The sequence below is a fragment of the Prinia subflava genome, chromosome 1 (genome assembly GCF_021018805.1).
Source record: "Prinia subflava isolate CZ2003 ecotype Zambia chromosome 1, Cam_Psub_1.2, whole genome shotgun sequence".
Lineage (NCBI taxonomy): Eukaryota > Metazoa > Chordata > Aves > Passeriformes > Cisticolidae > Prinia > Prinia subflava.
The window spans coordinates 92,930,091-92,948,852 of NC_086247.1; the positions used below are offsets into that span (position 1 = coordinate 92,930,091).

At 39.6% G+C, this 18,762-nt stretch overlaps 1 long non-coding RNA gene across 3 annotated transcripts in view; it reads left to right on the plus strand.

Annotated features, from left to right (window-relative positions):
* The window catches only part of LOC134553686 (uncharacterized), a 257,762-nt gene that overhangs the window by 195,600 nt on the left and 43,400 nt on the right, over positions 1-18,762 (plus strand). For all 3 annotated transcript variants that reach the window (XR_010081137.1, XR_010081136.1, XR_010081138.1), the window contains one exon: positions 4,158-4,309. This is a non-coding gene — a long non-coding RNA (uncharacterized LOC134553686). The remainder of the gene's footprint in view (positions 1-4,157; positions 4,310-18,762) is intronic.

The window sequence follows — 18,762 nt, forward strand, 5'->3', positions numbered from 1 at the left end:
AGAATCACATCCTAGGAACAGCAAATGTTCCCTTGACAAACACCACCAAGGTTTTTACTGATATAATGGAACACCTTTCTTAAGCAAGCAATTTAGCTACTCCCATTAATATATGTAATGATGGACAGTAACATTTACATGTGCAAAATGGATAAATCCACACTGAGGATGAATTTAGAGCTGCTGTAGTGGGTACAACCTTTTCGAATTCAAATGATTTGCACATGCCTATGTCATAGCTGAGTGTGACCTCAGATTTTCAAAGTTAGGTTGCTGAAGATACTGAAGCAAATATTTTGGAAACATGCTTCCTAATCATAGAATTCCTTTTTCACTAAGGATGTGGCTTTGATCAATTATTTACTTACCTGTCCTTAAACATATTTACACTTTTCAAAACCTTTCTTTGTTCAGTTTGTGCCCAAACTGCACAACCTTGGTACCAGCTTCTGCAGAAAGTCTGAGAGAAGTGGCAGCTGCAGTTTCTGTGCAGCTCTGAAAGATGAAGCAATATGAAGGAAACAAGCATGAGATTTGACTTTTTTACCTCCTTTTATTTTGTGAGTGTTCACTGCATTAGAATATCCTCACCAGCAACCCTGCTGCAGTTATCAAATATCCCAGCTTTGTTTCAGTGCTTAACCAGCTATAAAAGATGTTTTATTGCCTTATATATTCTTCCACCATTTAAGAAAATCACTTCAGTGTTGTATTATAGATGACTGTAGAAAGGAGATTTTTTTTTTTCAATTACAGTGACTAGTGGCCAGGTATACACACAAACCAGCATATATGGAGCAAGCAGCAACGTGTCCTGCAGTTATTTGAGAGACAGGGGTATGTGTTCCTTACCCCATGAGTAATGCAGCAATCCTTGTGCCCTGCTGCTGAGGACCAGCTGGCTGCTGTGTGCTATCAGAGCTGCTTGCCAGCAAGCATGGCTCATTAAGAGCCTAGTTGCAGGATATAACGTCTTTGCAGTCAATTAACAATGCTGCTCTTTAAAAAGGTCCCGATCCTTCCTGATTCAGCAAAGCACTTCAGTATATGTTCAAAGTTAAATGCTTGATTAAAGTTTTGTGTAGTGAAGATGTGAGGTCTTGTGTTTGAGGTTAAACAGGTAGGCACATTCCCAAATCAGGGCCTGACATGTTATGGTTCTTAGAGGTTTCAGGAATCTTGAATATCCTGAAATACTGACAATGCTGATTTCCAAGCTGAGTAAAACCTACAACTGAAAAACAAAACCACTCCATGTGACTGTGAAGCATGCAGGAAAACCTTTTAAAATCTATATCTGGTTATCATCGATGCTTGTCTTCTCAAGGAAATGCTAGCAGACTGTTTATATTTTTGTAGCCTTAAAATAAATTAATTACACAAGCCTAGTCATCTGGAAATGGTGAAAAATAATACATATATATTTGGTAAAATGAATTTATTTATTGAAGAAAGAAGCCATGAGAGTAATTGAATTGTTATGCACTTCCTGACTAATATTTCTCACTGGACAGGGTTGTATTTGGTAGCCAGCTTCCTGTGGTCAAGTAAAGGAATGAGTATTAGGAAGACCAAAATTCAAGCTTTAGCATTTTATGTAACAATGTCTACCACTTTCCCATGCTTGTTTTCTGTTGTATAACATCTTCTCAGTTATTGTAATATCCTACTGATAACCCATTGCAGTAACAGGAAAATATCTTTGCTCTAGTTCAATGGGTCAACAGCAGAATCAAAGATAATCTCTCACTGAATGTGAGTTATTTATTAAAATAACCACCCTGCTCCTTGTGGATTGGGTCTAAACACCTTACTATGAGACCTGGACTTGGTATTTTCTGTAACAGTATGTTGAATTGTCAGAGCTCACTGCTTCATCTTCTGCAATGTCTCATCTTCTTCTATCGCCACTAATAAAAGTTCCAGCTGACTGCAATGAGTGTAGATTGAAACCTCAAATAATTTTTAAAGAAACCTGTGATTTCTGGTGAAGCATCCTATGAATGTGGATTGTTCCATACTTCCTCTAATTTACTTTTTCCTGTTAGAGAACAAGTTGAAATAAGCTTCTTGGTGTGTGTGTGACACCTTGCTTGTATGTTTTCAACTTTTGTTTTCAGTCTGATTTAGGTTGGAGTGGTATTTTGCTTTTATTATTTGGACCTGAAATGTAAAATGAGAGAGCCAAAAAAACCCACGTCTCCTCTACAGAGACTGTCTAGAAGTAGCTGGAATTGGATCACAGCCTATAAGGCAGGGATAGCACCTCCCGTTCAGGTATGTCATTCATGCCTGTGGAGCTGAATCTAGCTGAATCTTCTAGCTGCCCTGGACACCTCTGGGGCTGGGGATAATGTCTTCTTGCTGTCCAGAAGGTAAGGCAGGAGTCAGACCCTGGGGATCTGCCTCTAGTTTCCACTCTCAGATTCACTGGATCTGTTCATGGATAAGACTCAAAGATTCCACAGATTATCATCTTTCAGATTTGTGGGGGAAATTTTGGGTTTGGTTGGTGCAGTGCTTTATGACCTCAGAGGTGAGGCTCTGGAAACAGTGAAATCCAGAGAGCTTGAAGCAAACCCTACTACCAGACCAACCTACATTCCACATCTATCACTGCCCACCAGAAATCTGATGATCAGTGACAGCCCTGCCTTTCTTTGCCTTGCCCCAAATGTCCAAGTTATTTCAGATGGAGCGTTGGGTTTAGTGGTAGACACCTCTTTAGGTGAAAGCATATACAGCAAAAGGTCCAGGCCCTTCTAGGCATGGAGGTGGGCCTGAGCTGGGAGGCTCCATCAGAAAACAGACAAACTTTGGAACTGTTCAGACTACACATGAATTTTGCCACTGATTAAATGTAAATAATCCTGCTCAGACTTTAACAGCTGAGTTGAAGCAGAGATTTTGAAAAGAAAGAACTTGGATCATAATTTAATAGCTATCTCTAAAATATTTTATTGCTTGTTTATGACACCAGAGTGTAAATTATGGAGCTTTAAAGAGTTGCATTGTGAAGCTTTTATCTTTTGCTTATGTACAAAACAGAAATACTACTGTTTTGTTTTCAGGGAAATTAAATACATATTTTTAAAATGCTGTGTAGGAAGCCAAGTGGGTTAGTAAGAAAAACATTGTGGTGGGTGTTTTTTTTGGTTTTTTTGGGGTTTTTTTTATGTGTAGATACTATATTTTTATCAGTTGGTACTTAAGAATTATTTTTGGTCAATTGATGTAGGCCAAACAATTGAAAAAAAGGAGAGGGGAATAAGCATGTGTTGCATGTTTGCAAATACCACTACAATGGAAATAGTGTGTCTAACACCATGTGGATCAGAGAAGAAATGTCTTCTCCTACATGAGCTGATGCAGAAAGGTATCTTTTGGAAGCACAAGCCATTTCTCAGGTCTGAAACAAACCTTATACAGTTTGTGTGTGGATAGAATCAGCTTGTACAGAGTGTAGGCATGTATGTATGTTATGCATAGATGCAACACAGCTACCATATTGTCTCATTGAAACTGTATGGGCATGTTATCCATTCTTAGACGAGAAATTGTAACAAATGAAAATGTTTCACTTCCTTCTACATTTTTAAAGCTAACTTAAAACTATGTAATTCAAGAAATGTGTTGTATTTTGGAGACCAGAGTTTAAAGATCAATTCCTTTTGGATGTGATTTCATCAAGATTCATCTGTAGCTTACTCTGGCGTTTATCTCTCGGGGTTTATATCCAGTATTCCTTCAGATTTTGCTGTATCCTATGTCAAGATGACTCACTGTTATTTCCTTCCACTGTCTCATGCTGAGTGACCATGGGCAGAAAAAATGTTTTCAGCTGCTCCTTTTAGTTAATGTTCTTTTTCCAGTAGACTCACTCAGCTAAATTTTTCAAAAGTTATGAAACAGTTATGTCTGTGAACTCCTTGTTATTCTCTTATGCTCAGCTTTGGCACCAATTTCCTTTCCAAGCTCTGGGAAAAATGCTGTTTTCAATCTATTGACATGAAATTGAGGTGTGATTCACCTGTTCTTGAAGACTGGAAGGACTGAGAGGGGATATGAGTAGCCATAGTGGTGTGAAATACCTGTTTTTAATGGTTTTAAATTATTATTGTTCAATTCTCTTGTATGTACTGTCTCCATTCTCTTAGGAGATTCAGATGGATCTACCAGCTGTCAAGGCCAACACTGCTGTACAGTCCTTGCTCTCAGCAACATTCTCAGTGTCCTTGTGATGGGGTGTCTTGGAATGACTGTGCAGGTCAAGCTTCACACTACCTCTGCAATTCAGGTTCTCTGTGCTGTAAGTACACTAAATAGTGTTGTAGCTACTTGGCATGTCCAAGTCAGTTTATTTGGAATGCTTTGACTTAACTTCTGGAAAACTTACCATGATTTAGATGATTTTAAGCTTTTTAGGTGGATGAAAATATGTACCTGCCTCAGATAAATATGAAAGCTGCTTTCATATTGACTTATTAGTCCCTGTAATCACCATAAGTTTCCAATGATTGTGGGGTAAATGGGTATTTTTCCTCTAGTGCATTACAAGCATGCTGTAAACAACAGAAAAGCTATATTTTACAGGCAGCATCTGATAAAAGTAATTCTGCTGCTGCTGTTCCTAACAAGAAAGGAAGGAGGTGCTTTTAGTTATTTTGAATCTCTAATATGTCTAGTGGTAACTCTGAGTATATAGATGAGTGTGGAAACAACACTATGTATAGAGGTGTTCAGTTTTCAACTGTGAGAAACACGTGTCTGCAACCTAACTGTACTTGCTTCAGCTGAAATAAACACTTTTGGGAAGAATTTGGCTGATTGGTTATTTTTGGTCTGGCAAAGGGGAAACTGACTGAGTGACTGTTATTACTCTGATGCCAATTACTGGAACCGACCAGCATAGGGACAATTTGCTGACTTTGTTTAAAAACAAAACTGGTCTTTCTGGGTCCAACTGTGATTTAGAAAAGGAGGAGCTCTAAACCACTTCTCTTTTTTATTATTTAAAAAAAAAAAAAAAAAAAAAAAAAAAAAAAAAAAAAAAAAAAAAAAAACCCTAAAAAAATTTTTTTTAAAGTTTCCTAGCTGAAAACATTATCTGAACTCCACATGGTGTGGGATTTAGGGAATTGACAGGATGATTCAGACATACAATCCTCACATTCATTCCCGCTCCTGAGAACTTTCCTTAAGGAATAAAATTTCTTTCCTGCACTTGGTTGGAAACAAAACAAACTCAACCCCTTCTGTCTCTCTCTCTCTCTTTTTTTTTTTTTTTTTGACTGGAAAGTAGCACAGCTAATAAACCTAACATTAAGCTCCAGCACATGCTGCAGGCCAGTATAATCTCAGGATATGAGTGATGTGAATTTAGCAGCCATTTGCAGCACTCCTCCCTGTGAACTTTTTGCTGATATGTTGTCCCATCATTGCTTCCCTTTCCTCTCCCTTGCTCCATATGAAGACATGTGCCAGCAGGAGCTAAGGGTGGTTCAAAGTGTTGTCTTTTCATATTTTGTCCTTAGGGAGTGGGACAGAAAGTGCTGAGAGTGCTGCCCTGTGTATTGGTTTGCATCTCTGTGAGAAGACAGACCAAGGGCAATGCCTGAGCTCTGACCTTGAGTACGAGAAAGTTGTGATCTTGCAGCCCCACTGTTCTCTTGATGTAACTCTGGTTTCCTTTTCCTATATGTGTGTGTGGGGGGAAGGTCACATAAGCTGCAGTGAATCTCTTCAGCATGAATTCAGAGTACTCAGATTGTGCAGAATTCCCAAGGTATGCACCAGGGGAATTTTATGATGGATTGGTTTCCCACTCTTTCCCTTTTGTTGCTTCTTATCAAAACCAAACAAACTCAAACAAAACATATCCTTTCATTTAAGCAGGAAATAAAGGAAGCATATGAAACTTGGTGTTGCCCATGCTGCAGTTTAGTTTATGCCCACAGGCACCTGTATTTTCTTGCTTTCTCCTTCACAGGATTGTTTTCCTTGGTGACCCTTGTGCAGATATTTTTTAAAAATTCCTCTGCCATAATATTTAATATTTTTTAAATTTACAGTCAAACTTTTTTCTCACCTTGATCATATTTCCTCACTATCCAGAAACTTATTAGTCATTCCCTTGGTCATTCTTTTGAGCTTTGAATCAGGAAAATTCTCTTAGCTTGCTCTTGCATTTTCTCATCCACAGTTGAATCAAATAGTATCAAACTTACCTGGTAATTTCTTGATTTTCTTTTATAAAATACTTATTTTTTTTAATCCTAATACTTTTGTTTCATTGTTTTTATTGCTGGCATTCCCTGCCAAGTTGAGGCCTTGTTGCTCAAACTGTCTGACCTCTATCTTTGGTCATAGAGTCTCCATGGTCTTCTTCTAAAATTCAGCTGAGTTCATTTGTTTCAAGCTTCTCTGCACTTCCAGTCTTATTTCACACCTGCTTTTCTTACTGTGTCTTTAGTTTGGAACAAGGGAAATTTACTAAATACTTTGCAGCCTGTTCCCTCTCACTATCACAATCATAGGCAACTAGATCAGCAGCTGCATTACTGACTGCATTCTAAAGGCAGATGGAGCCTAGAGGAGGATCAGAGTGGCTGCCTGCAGTATACTGCCTTTCACCACATTCCTGATTCCCGTTTGGCTATACCAGATGCTGCCAACACCCTTGTCTCTGAGGTGCTTCTGTGGTCCTGTGTCTCTCCTGCCTTTCCTCTAGGTGATGTTTCACTGGTGTTTAAATCCACATCCACCTGTGTTTTTATTACACACAAAGATGGAAACTCTGCCCAGTCATTCTTTTTCATTCTTCAGCTTCCTTTTGTTTTGTCTTAAATATATTCAAGGGGGAAATAGGAGGAGGGATGGAAAAGGAAGGGTTCGGTCTAGACTTCCAAAGCAATTTCCTTTTCCCTACAGAGCACAGCTCATTTCCTTCCAGAGCGATGTGGCTGGGAAGTTTCACGTTTCTTCTCAGCACTGACTTTCCTGAAATTTGTTGAGTCAAAGCACAGCTACTAGGTGGGATCCAGAGGACCATAAACAGGAGTGTGTGCGTGTTTTTGTCACTGCCAAATAGGAGAATAAACAGAGATTAATATAGAAAGGAGAAGACAGTCTAGATAAGCAGCCATAGGGTGGAAATGTTGAAAAAAAATAGACAACTATCCATACACACACCTGCACTTGGGCATTTCTGCACCGTCAGGCCTCACAGGGCTTATTTTTGCCATAAATGTCTCAAGGACAGAGTACTGAGCAATGTGGAAGTTGATGATTTTCCTTGAGGGTTAATTACAAGGTCTTGCCTTTGGGGAAGAAAAAAAAAAAAAAGAAAGAAAAAAAAAAAGGTTAATGGTTTATTGTTCTAAATTTAACTCTTTCTACATTGCATTTAGCTCAAGACAGGAGAGTTCCTTTTCTTTAAAATGCATTTATATTTGCTGGTTTTTAATAGCATGCCATTTAGTACTGTGGCATCCACTTCACATCCACCAGGTTTCTGTGTTTGCTTTAAATCAAACTAATGAACTGGTTGAAGTCAAATTAAAACCAGACTGAAAGAGTAGTGTAGTCATGACTGAGCAACTTGCCTCCTCCAGAGAGTTTAATAAGCACTGTGCTTAAATTTTTTGAGTGAATTAAATTCGGTTTGGAGAGGAAATACTTGGGAAAAAAAATTATGAGATCATAATCTGTTGACTTCATGGAGTTTCTAATTTAGTAGGTGCCTTTATATGTTTGTTTGCCTAAAAGATAAGATTTCTTCTGTACTGAGAGTATGTAGAGAGATGAGCAGGAAGATGAGCTGTAATCTGACTATGTGTTTGGTGCAAGATAATTATTTCATCCATTCCGCTTAGGTTTAGCTTAGCAAGACAATTCACATAGTGTTTATTGTCCTGCCATTAGTAATTGCGGATCAGTGTCTGAATAGCTGATACTTATTTCTGAGTCTCAAAAAGCTCATAACTGATTTATTGTGTTAACTGTCAGAAAATGCACAATGAAACTTTATAGAAGTACTTCCAAAGTACTAGTTTATGCAGGACAGTTATGCAGGAACTTGAACTGGTTGATATGTTTTTAGCAGATGAATAGGTGAGGAAACTGGCTTTACATTTTGTCTCAAAAATGAAAGTTCAGCAAACTATAGGCTAGAGGATCTTTAAAAAGCCTCCTGCTTCTCAGGCCCCTTGTTTTGAAATCCCAACTACAGAAAACCCTTCTGCTATTAGCCACCAGGTGAAACACCACAGTCTTTGCTGCTCTGCAGATTAATGACGTTTTTATACCTGGCTTAGAGAGAAGTTGTGTAGGGCTGGGCATGCTGGGTGGGCACTGGTTACTGTATCCACTCAATCTTCTCTCACTCGGTAGTGCCGACATACTGGGGCCTCATAATCTGGAGCTGCTGTCTGGCATGGGGGATTTTGTAAGGGCAAGAAAAAGACAGTGCAATGTAATGCAAAGACCTTATTGTAGAGCTCACACTGCAAACTATAGAACTTTTCTGTGAGACTAAAGGAAGCTTCTTTTTGCTTGCTTTAGTTGGATTGCAGGAGGCCAAACTTCTACAACTTTTCCATTTGCAGAGGTACCTCTGCAGTGAGAAGATGGGTAGCTAGTAGCTGAAGGTCCTTGAATCCATTATAAGTTACTATAATTCATCCAGCTGTGCTGGGTTGGTTGGCTCAAGTTTTCAACAGCTATAGCGGCAGGAAAATTTCTGCTCTCTTAAAGGGAGCTCTGGCAGTCCCAGGTATTCAAGATATAATGGTGGTGGGGGAAAAAAAGATGGTTATGATGTTCTACTGATATCATCTACCATTGAGGGATCACTGTGGGCTTTTTTATTATTCCTGAAATGTGTAGTTCTTTGTGGCTTGGATTTTTTTTTTTTTTTTTACATGTTTGCTGTCTTTTGTCATTTCCAAGCCTGCATTTATTAGATCAGCTGAGGGTGAGAGGCAATGATGCTGCTCTCTTAGCAGGACAATGGATATATGACAAATACAAATGATTTAGAAAATGCTACTATTGTAGATATGATTGTGACATTATGCACTCTGACCAAGAGAAGAAGCTGCAATAGTACATAATGTTTTTACCCTGCCAAAAAAAAGACAAGACAGAGTCTCAAACTTCTGAGTATTTTTTCCATCTAATTTTTCCAAATATGCACTCTAGTGCTACTTGGTATAGCAGGAAGAAGATGACTATTCAGGCACAAATTGAGGTGGAGTGTGTTTGTACATGTAGATGCTCAGTGTTGCACAAAGCAGGGCAGTTCTAGAGAAAAAAAAGCAATTACGTTCCTGGAAAGACAGGATTTGAAGCAGTGATATGTTAACCGCTGAATGAGGCATATCAAAATACACAGAGGCTGAGATGGAAATTGAAAGGGAAAAAACAGGGTATCTAGCTTTGTTGTCTACCATCTGGAAGGATTGTAGAGCCTGTGCTGTGTCCCAAGGTCTGCCAGTGGCATATTGTATGACCTTAATAAAGGAACTGCATCTCAAAGTTCCCAAGATCTTACATTCGTAAAAATGAGAACAATAAGAAAGGTGCCCTGAGTTCTGTGAATAAAAAGGAGCTGTATAAAAATTGCTTTAATACTGTTAATGATAATAATAAATACAATAATAATGGATTTGTTCTCACCATAATTTTAATTCAGACAGAATTATGTCTCTTTTTCTATGAACAGTGCTAAGATACAAAAAATTGTAAAGATAAAAAATTGCAGTTTCTCTGAAGGTATCGAATAGGCACAACCTGTAAAGATTCTGGAGTTCTTTGCTTTTTTCTAGTACGTAATATGGATGATAACAGTAAAGTATTTTCAGATCAATGCTTTCAGCAGAAGTGTTTAAAACTTTCCCAGGAAATGATAAAGAAATAAAACACACTGAGAAGAGAAGCTAGTATTTACTTTGTATTTTTGAAGGTGGCTTGTATTTTACAAAACAAGATGGAAAGGGGCTAGATATCGCATAGCATTAACATCTAAAGAACAGTGTGTCTTACACTGAGCTAACAATGGTGGAATATAATAGATAGGAAGAGTTATATTTCTTATTTGTACCTTTGCATCTCAATTATTGTTGTTGTAGCTGACTCTGAGGCAGAATGGGCATAAGGATGCATGGCCATCTCTTGGCATCAGGTATTATCCCTCAACAAGTAATCTGTTTCCTGCCATTGTCTCCTTTTCAATTTCACTGACTCAAATAAAATGAAGTGCATTCTCTTTGAAAACCTTAAGTGTGCTCTTATAAGTCTCTAGAATTGGAAAAAAAAACCCCATAGCTAGCTGGCTTTTGTTTAATGGACAATCCTTGGTTGTGATCCCTAATTTTAAAACTTGCTTTCTTCCAGCACTGTTGATGAGCTCAGAGGGACCAGACTTGGGCAGATAACTATGAGGCTCAGTGGAACTGGAAATGTGCATGTAAACTATGTTTCTAGTTAGTGCTTTTCTTTTTTCTCTTTGGTACAAACGTGATGAATACTCACCACCACTAAGCTGATTGGAAACAGGAAAAATAACAAGGTTACACCATAGACAGAGTTTTTACAATGTAAAGGAAGTCTTGGAGTTTCCTAAACACTTGGAAGAGGAATACTTTCTTCCTGAAACTTCAGTATGTAAATAAGACTTTATAAGGGCTGTGTAAATAAGGGCTGTGTATCCCTTAATTCTTGCTAACTTTACCTAAGCATTTGAAAGGTGCTACAGAAATAAGTGTGACCGGAGAACCACAATGCTTCTCCGAAAGCAGCTTTTTTGAGGTGTGACACTGTCCATTTTATGTCACCCTGGAGCCCTGGTAAAGCAGGGAAGAGCCAATCCCTCCATCACAAATGCATAAAATGGATGGACTGTAAATGTATGTCTTCCACAACACTAAATCCTTTTCCTCTTTCCTACCCATTGCGTCTATATCAGAAACATTGCTGGAAATGCATCTGGGAAATTAGCAGAATGTTTGTTTTACTTCCTTTCAAAGTGTTTTCATGGTTTTAGGTGAGTGTTTGACTTATGTTCATTGGCCCTTGCACAAGAGGCTGAAAGCTATTTCCTTTTTCCTTAATTAGAGCATGTGGAATATCGGGTTTCTGAGCAGTGAATTTCCTTTCAGGAGATAGGTGAGCATATGTGGTAGAAGTGGTTGTTTTTGTAAACTTGAGAAGTCTGTCCTATATTTTATAGATACTCTCTTAAGCCAAACTTGTACTTTTCATACAGACAGAAGTGCATTTTTTTTCTTTCTTCTTCCCCACCTCCCTTTTTTTTATTTTTGGAATTAAATAGAGAAGTGGGAAGTTAGAAATATCTGAGGGAATTTCTAAGAGGGTGGCCATAGGAATGTGGTAGCAAATGTGGTAAAGGCAGCAGCCCAACCCTGTTTGTGTGTTTAACTTGATTTCAAGTCTGCAGAACCGGTGCTGGTGAGAAAGGGAGGAAAAAATTAAATGGAGAGATTGTGTGCTGTTTTTTAAGGTCATGTATTTTTATATCTGCTGGCTTGTCTGTGTGGGTGGGCAGGTATGAGTCTTGGTTTGTCTTCTTGTGCAATGTCAGAGGGAAGTTCAGGTCGGTGTGGTGCCAGCCCACATCCTCCACCCACACAGGCCATGAACAGTTGCACACATCAATCAGGGAAAACCCTCAGGCCCTGGCACCGTTGGAGCAGGTGTGTGAGCTCATGGTGACATCAGATGACTGTCACATTGCCATGGGGCAACCACCAGTAACTGGCCCACCTTCTGTGTATGTCAGGTCTACCTCCTGAAATAAATTCTGGACTGTGGTGCAGCTCCAGCTCTTGGACCACCTATAACCATCCTTTTCTCTCCCAGCTGCTTTGGGGTGTTTCTTTTTTACTTATAGAATTTTTTTTCCCATAAGTTGCTAGGAAACTAACTACTGGGTATCTGTAGGTGCTTAAGGAAAACAAAGAAGTGGCCAAAGGAGAGGAGTGTAGCACCTGGCTACATCTCTTTTGGTCTCTGAGAGTTTCTCTTGGAGGGGGAAGATATCTCGAGTTCTGGGGGCAGGTAAAGGACAGGGCTAGGAGCAGCTGCACTCTATTGCTCTTGGCATCAGAAGGAGCACAGTCAGGCTGTTCAGGGGAGAATTCATTGTCATCACTGGAGCCATCCTGGGGATCAGCCACCATCTGCTCATGTGTCCAGGAATCCTGAGCTCGCTTTTTTTTCCCCTGCTCTGCTAGGAGCCAGACTGCCACTGTCCCGCCCCTGTCGCTTCTCTGGCACTGCTCTGGGTCTTTCTACGCTGTAGCTCCATACCCCCTGCCCTGCCAGGCTGTCCCACAGTTCCAGCTACTGCCATGGAACTTCCAATACATCTCATCCACCAGCCCGAGATTTCTGCTCATTTCTGCTGTTCCAGCCTGGTGCTCCTCAGAGTCCTGCAGGGGCACTGCGATCAGACTGCCCCAGGGTTTTGTGAAGCAAAGCCTCTCCTCCATCCCTTCCTGGCTCGGCCGAGAGGGCTGTTGCGGGGTTTCTGGTTCTGTTTTGTTGTCAATGCTGTGGTTATTGTTTTGTTTGCCTTGTTATACTTACTAGTAAAGAACTATTATTTCCTGTCCTCATGCCTGAGAGCCCCCTTAATTTCAAAACTTGGAGGGAGGGGGTTTGCATTCTCAATTCCAAAGACTCTGACTTTACCTGGCAGGCACTTGTCTTTCAAACCAGGACAAACAGATGGAAAGAAGAATGAGGAGAATGATTTTCCAAAACATTGCAGATCTCCATATAACACCCCCTGCCATGCTCTTCAAGGTGTCAACCAGTTATAAACAGAGGGAGAGAGGGAAAACCAAGGATGTGTCCAGCCAAAAGCAGAGTTGGCTAGATCAGTCATGACCAAAACTTTGGAGGGTTTTTGTAGAACAGACAGATGCTGTGCTGTGGGGAAAAGTTCTTGCAAAGCAACTGCTTTCATGTCCATTTAATGTTGGTGGTTTTTTTTTTTTTTTTAAGCACCAATAGTGCCTCTTGTTTTCATTCTTTGAAAGGTGAACCCAGAATAAATACAGATTCACCCTACCCAGACCTCTTTATTTTGCTGTCTCAATGTTTTGTAGTAGTATACCAACACCTATCTATAAAAAATTGTTTGTATGTAGTGAAAATACTCTGCATTTTACTCTGTGTCCAGGTAAGCGTGGAAAGGTGTCACTAGCTTAATTTGCCCCTGGGAATTTGGTAGAGTATCTCTGGGTTGTATAAGCATGTATGAGAGAAGAATTCAGTGTCAGCTTCTGGTGATTTATACAGGATACAGGTAATTTACATAGGATATCTGTATAAGCCCTTATTTTGTTAAGCAGATGTAGTATATCATATCAAATTATTTTGACATATGCAAGTGGGCAGAGGAGGAGATCCAAGGATTCTGGAGATGGTAGGTGCCTCCAGTCCTGGGCATACTCTTAAGACTATTGGCAGAATGATGTCTCCATTATTTTTAGGGGGATCTCAAAAAATTAATGTCTCCAGAAATTAAGCTTAAGGTGTGTTTCAACCTGCCTGTAGCAGTCTATCCTATCAGAGCCTGGAGGACAGGGTCCACATGTACCATCCTTCCATCTGCAGTCTAAACCTTACTTATGAACAAGTGTATGAAGAAAATCAATTTAAATTAAAAGGCTGATCCAATTATTTTATCTTTACATGTAAGCAAGAAATACCAGGATTTTAAGAAGGAGTAGTGTTAATCACTATAGCAATCCTTTCTAAGGAAAAAAAAGGCAGTTTTTCATCCATTAAAATACTCTAGCCTTCCTAATTAAGTGTATTCACAGACATACAAAATTACAGGGTAAGGACCTGCTTGGGAACAAATTCCCCCTATATTGCCATGCCAACACTGTTCATGTTGTTCCGCTTCACCAAGAGATAGTAATAGGCACAAATGCCTAGACCCATGAAAGGAGGTGGCTTCAGTTCTCTATGCAGAGTTGTTAGAAGCAGTACAGCAATTCTGACTTCTACAAGGTACTTCCAGCTTTGAAATACTATTTTATTTAGTGATGAAAAGTACTGACTTAGCAAGTGTATAATTAAGTATTACCACAGGTGTAGCTTACATAGATAACAAGACCATCTTCAGCTATGTTACATAAGGTTTGGTAGGTGTGCCATCTGTGAAAGGGGGTCTGAGTCTTTCTGGCTTTCTGAGGATGTGAATTGACCACTGCTGAACTGTTGAGAATCTCCCTGTAGGGAGAAATCTCCTGTTCCCCAGCTCCTTTATTTTTCTTCTCTGCCAATAACCTCTCTTGAAAACAAACCCTTACACCAGCTGCTTCAGTGTCACGTGTTTTTGCTTTTCCTATAAAAGCTATTCCCTGTTTGTTTCACCCTCAGGAGCCACATGGGTAGTTGTTCTGCTTTAAGGTACAGGAATTGCTTTCCATGCATAACATTGCATGGATGTTGACTAACAGGCTGATGCACAGGAGAAGGACCTGTGAAGATTACAAAACAGATGTGCTTGAAGAGGTTTGCTACTTTACTTTAAATAAGCTCACTCTCTTAATCAAATTTTCACAGGGTAAGAGTAGAATAGGCTGGTACAGATGGGGGAAGAAATCAAGAGAGACAGGGAGAGAGGGAGGAGAAAAGAAAAAAAGAAGGAAAATATTTGTCAGGCTTGATAATGTTAAATGAAAACATAAAGAAAGAGAGGAGGAAAGCAATGTTTGGAGAGCAGAGTGACCTGACAAATGTGACCTGTTTTTCCCAAGGGCTTCTGACTTTGAAACCAAAGCTGTCTTTAATGTTCACCAGGTGCCATCAGGGTGTTTTGATTGCCTTTATGGAAGGGAATTAGCCTCGTAGCTTCAGCGTCTGCACTTCAGTGAATTTCAGGGACAGGATATATTCTTGTTCAGATCATAACCCTTAAGGTTCAAAGGCCATGAGCAGCTAAATAATTAATTCTGTTACTTCCACAGGAGGCAATCAACACAGACCTATACTTCACACTGGTTTATTACAGGAATTTTTCCAGTTCTTGCTCAAACAGCCTCTGCCTGAGCATCTCTGAACAGCCAACTGGAGCAACTGGAAAGCAAGGCAGACACTGTACAGAAGCAAAGCTGGCAGTAAGATTATTCCTCATGCTAAAATGATACTATGAAGTTTGTATTTTGTCAGCTGAGATTATAGTTCAATTTCTTGGAAGAAGTGAGATGCTATTTTGCTGAAGATATATGGCTCTCTGTCCCCTGTTGTTATATAGGCAAATTGTTGGTACTTATCATCCTCTTTCTGGCTGCTTCCTCTCCGCAGGTAATTGTGCCTCTGATATTACCTAGATAGCTCAGCCCTGCTTGTGACCTGAGAGTAGATTTTAGCTCTTCATGCAATTGTCTTGTCCTGTAGATGACAGATTTATAGGAATATTGCATATTGTCAATAAAAAGAAACAATGGACTGATCAGTGGGGTTTTTACTCCCCCTCTCCCTTTCCTCTGAGAGAACCAAGAGCCAACCAATTCTGGACAGCTCCCCCTCCCCTTGTGAAGCTCAGGAAATTCAAGCAGCTCATCTAATCCTGTGGTGCAGGGGCTGTGTTGCAGCAGGGAGGAAGGTATGATAGGCAACATATCCTCAAAGGAGAGTTTTTCTGGGAGGAGGACCTAGGGCTACTCAACGGCCAACTCAGGATCACTGAATTGTGGGTCACTGGAGTAGTGACCTTGAAAGGTCCTGTCCAGTGATGACTCTTCAATACCTTTGGTTTTCTCAGCCTTAGTACCGTAGCAAATACATGCTTTAGAGAGAGAATATGGTAGTATCTCTAACTCATCTAGTTGAACAGCAGGACCTCATGGGTCCAGATGTGCAACAGGATGACCACAGCTTCAGCTCATCAGTTGCCTTCCTAACCCAATATCTGTTCATTCTACGGTCACCTCCCATACCCAATTATCTGGTTTACAGTCCATTAATTTCTAAGTATAGGACCAGAGTAACTTCAACAAGAGATAGAGAAAATGTTTAAAAGGGCCTGAAAAATTTGGAAATTTGCAAACAAATGACTGCAAATGGTCATCATATTTGAAAAGTCATGGCAGTCCAGTGAAGTTGTCACTGACTGGAGAAGGGGAAACATAAAAGGAAGACCTGAGGAACTGCAGGACAGTCAGTCTCACCTCAGTGCCTGGCAAGATGGTGGGAAAGATCCTCCTGGAAACTGTGCTAAGTCACGTGGAAAATAAAGAGGTGATGGGTGGCAGCCAACATATCTTGAGTAAGGGCAAATCATGCCAGAAAAATCTGGTGGCCTTTTGTGAAATCTTGGTTACTATATTGGTGTATAAGGGAAGAGCAACTGATGTCATTGACCTGGGCTTGTGCAGAGCATTTCAGGCTCTGGGGAGATCTTAGAGCAGCCTTCCAATACCTAACGGGAGTCTACAAGAGAGATGAGGAGGGACGTTGTACAAGGGCCTGTAGTTGGACAGGAGTGAATGGCTTCCAACTGAAGGAGGGTGGGTTTAGATTAGATAGATATGAAGGAAGAAACTTTTTTATGAGAATGATGAGACAGTGGAACAAGTTGGCCAGAGAGCTGGTAGATGCATTTTCTCTGTCAACATTCATGTTGCATGGGTGTTTGAGCAACCCAGTCTACTGGAAGATAACCTTTCCCATGGCAGGGGTGTTGGAACTGGTTGATTTTTAGGGACCCTTACAACCACAACTGTTTTATGATTCTGTGATTTGGAATGTGGATGTGCACCAAAGATCCAAGAGTGTTAACATTTGCTGAACTCTACATGATAATGCTGTCACACTTCATATTGTGGCACAAGTTGTGTCTTGCGTAAAAGCACTGAATTTATGCTGCAGTAACGCTTCTTATTTAAAGTGAAATATGACTGCTTAAATCTATATTTGAATCCAGAGGGAGAATTTTATTAATTAGTAAATAATGATATGATGAAATTGAATCATAATGCCTTTTCTTTTCCAGTTTTTCTTTTTGGAGTGCCTGTTATGAAAGTGTGTGCACAAGTAAATTGTTTCCTTATGTCTCTAAAAACATGTTGTAAATGTTCAATTTAATTTTGATGACATTGACAATTTAGAAAGGAAATGCTATTCAAAGACAATAAATATAGCAGTAAGATTTTAACTTTATGAGTTTTAAATAAAATATTAGAAACATGTTCTGGAATTATAATATTAACTTGCATATATAAAGATATATATTTTTTTCTTGTTAACATCAAACTATGTTTGGAAATTTTTTTGAAAATTTCCAATGCAGGTGCAAAATCTAGGTTCCTGTTCTTTTGACTTCATGTTAGGATAAAAAGCATGCAGTTGATGAGTGGGATTTAGCAGTGCCACAAGCATAGCTGTGTGCTTTGGGGCCAATTATAATCACTAGGGAGACTGAAGTGTACTGAAACCCAGAAAATCTTGACAAGCCTTTTAAATGAATTGTTGAAGTCCTCTAAGAGGATTTCAGAATAAAGGTATCTGAATGCATTCAGATGTGTGGGGAAACCTGAGCACATATGTGCATTCCTGGGCCCTGGAGTAATTTCATGTAAAACTAGCACAAGCTAAGCCTGTGTCACTGTAAAGTGCATGTTGACTTGGATGGTGCCTTCCAAATCCATGTAGAGCTGCTATTAGTGTGAGGACACTTCTGATGGAGAACATGGACCTTCTTCAACTGCACCGAGTGATTTTTAAGGATGCTTCACTGAATAACTGAACCTGGAAGAGACTGTTTCAAAGTAGATCTGAAAGAATAAGAGCCACTGGTGCATCTTGGAAATAATACTGTCGTTTTTTGTATTTAAGTTGTTTCTCACAAAAAAACTCAAAAAACCCCAAAAAACCCAAAAAAACAACAAAACCAAAAACCCTTAACGTTTATGAAGTCATCTCTAGTTTGTGTTCAAGAGGAAGCTGCCTCAATATTTACAGCTGAAAGATTCTCCTGATGCATTCCCAAATTTAACCTTCAGCTTCACTTCCCCATAGTATAGCTCTGGTTGTATTGTGAAATGAACAACTGATATAATCTTTACTACTTTTATTTCTTTCTGCACAAAGATCTTGGGTTTTGTGCTAGAAGGAAAACAATATTTGAAGTGTTTCCACCAAGCTACAGCTATAAAAAAATAGAAGTCAGAAAAGAATTCTCATTATTTGCATTAAGAAAATATCAAATAAATCAAATACATACATGGCAAAAAAAATTCTGAAATATTGACCATGTTTCTAAATGGTCACAAGTTACTGGTGATGAATTTCTGTGTTTGTATGAGTGAGCAGAGAAAAGGTTACACTCAGATGTCCTGAAGTTAGTGTTCTGGATGTATTTTGAGTGGTTGGTTTTTTTACAACCTGGCCTTGAACACTTCCATGGGCATCCACAGCTTCTCTGGGCAACCTGTGCCAGTGCCTCCCCATCCTCACAGCAAATAATTTCTTCCTAATACCTAATTAAACCTGCCTTCTTTCAGTTTGAAATCATTGTCCCTTGTCCTGTCACTATCTGCCTGTATAAAAAGTCCCTCTCCCTCTTTTTTATAAGCCCCATTAAGGTTTTCGAAGGCTGCAAAACTCTTTTCTCCAGGTTGAACAACCCCAACTCTCAGCCTTTCCTTGTAGGAGAGGTGTTCCAGCCCTCTGATCATCTGGCAATTCATCAGTATGAACTGTCAATGAGTATTAGAGTAG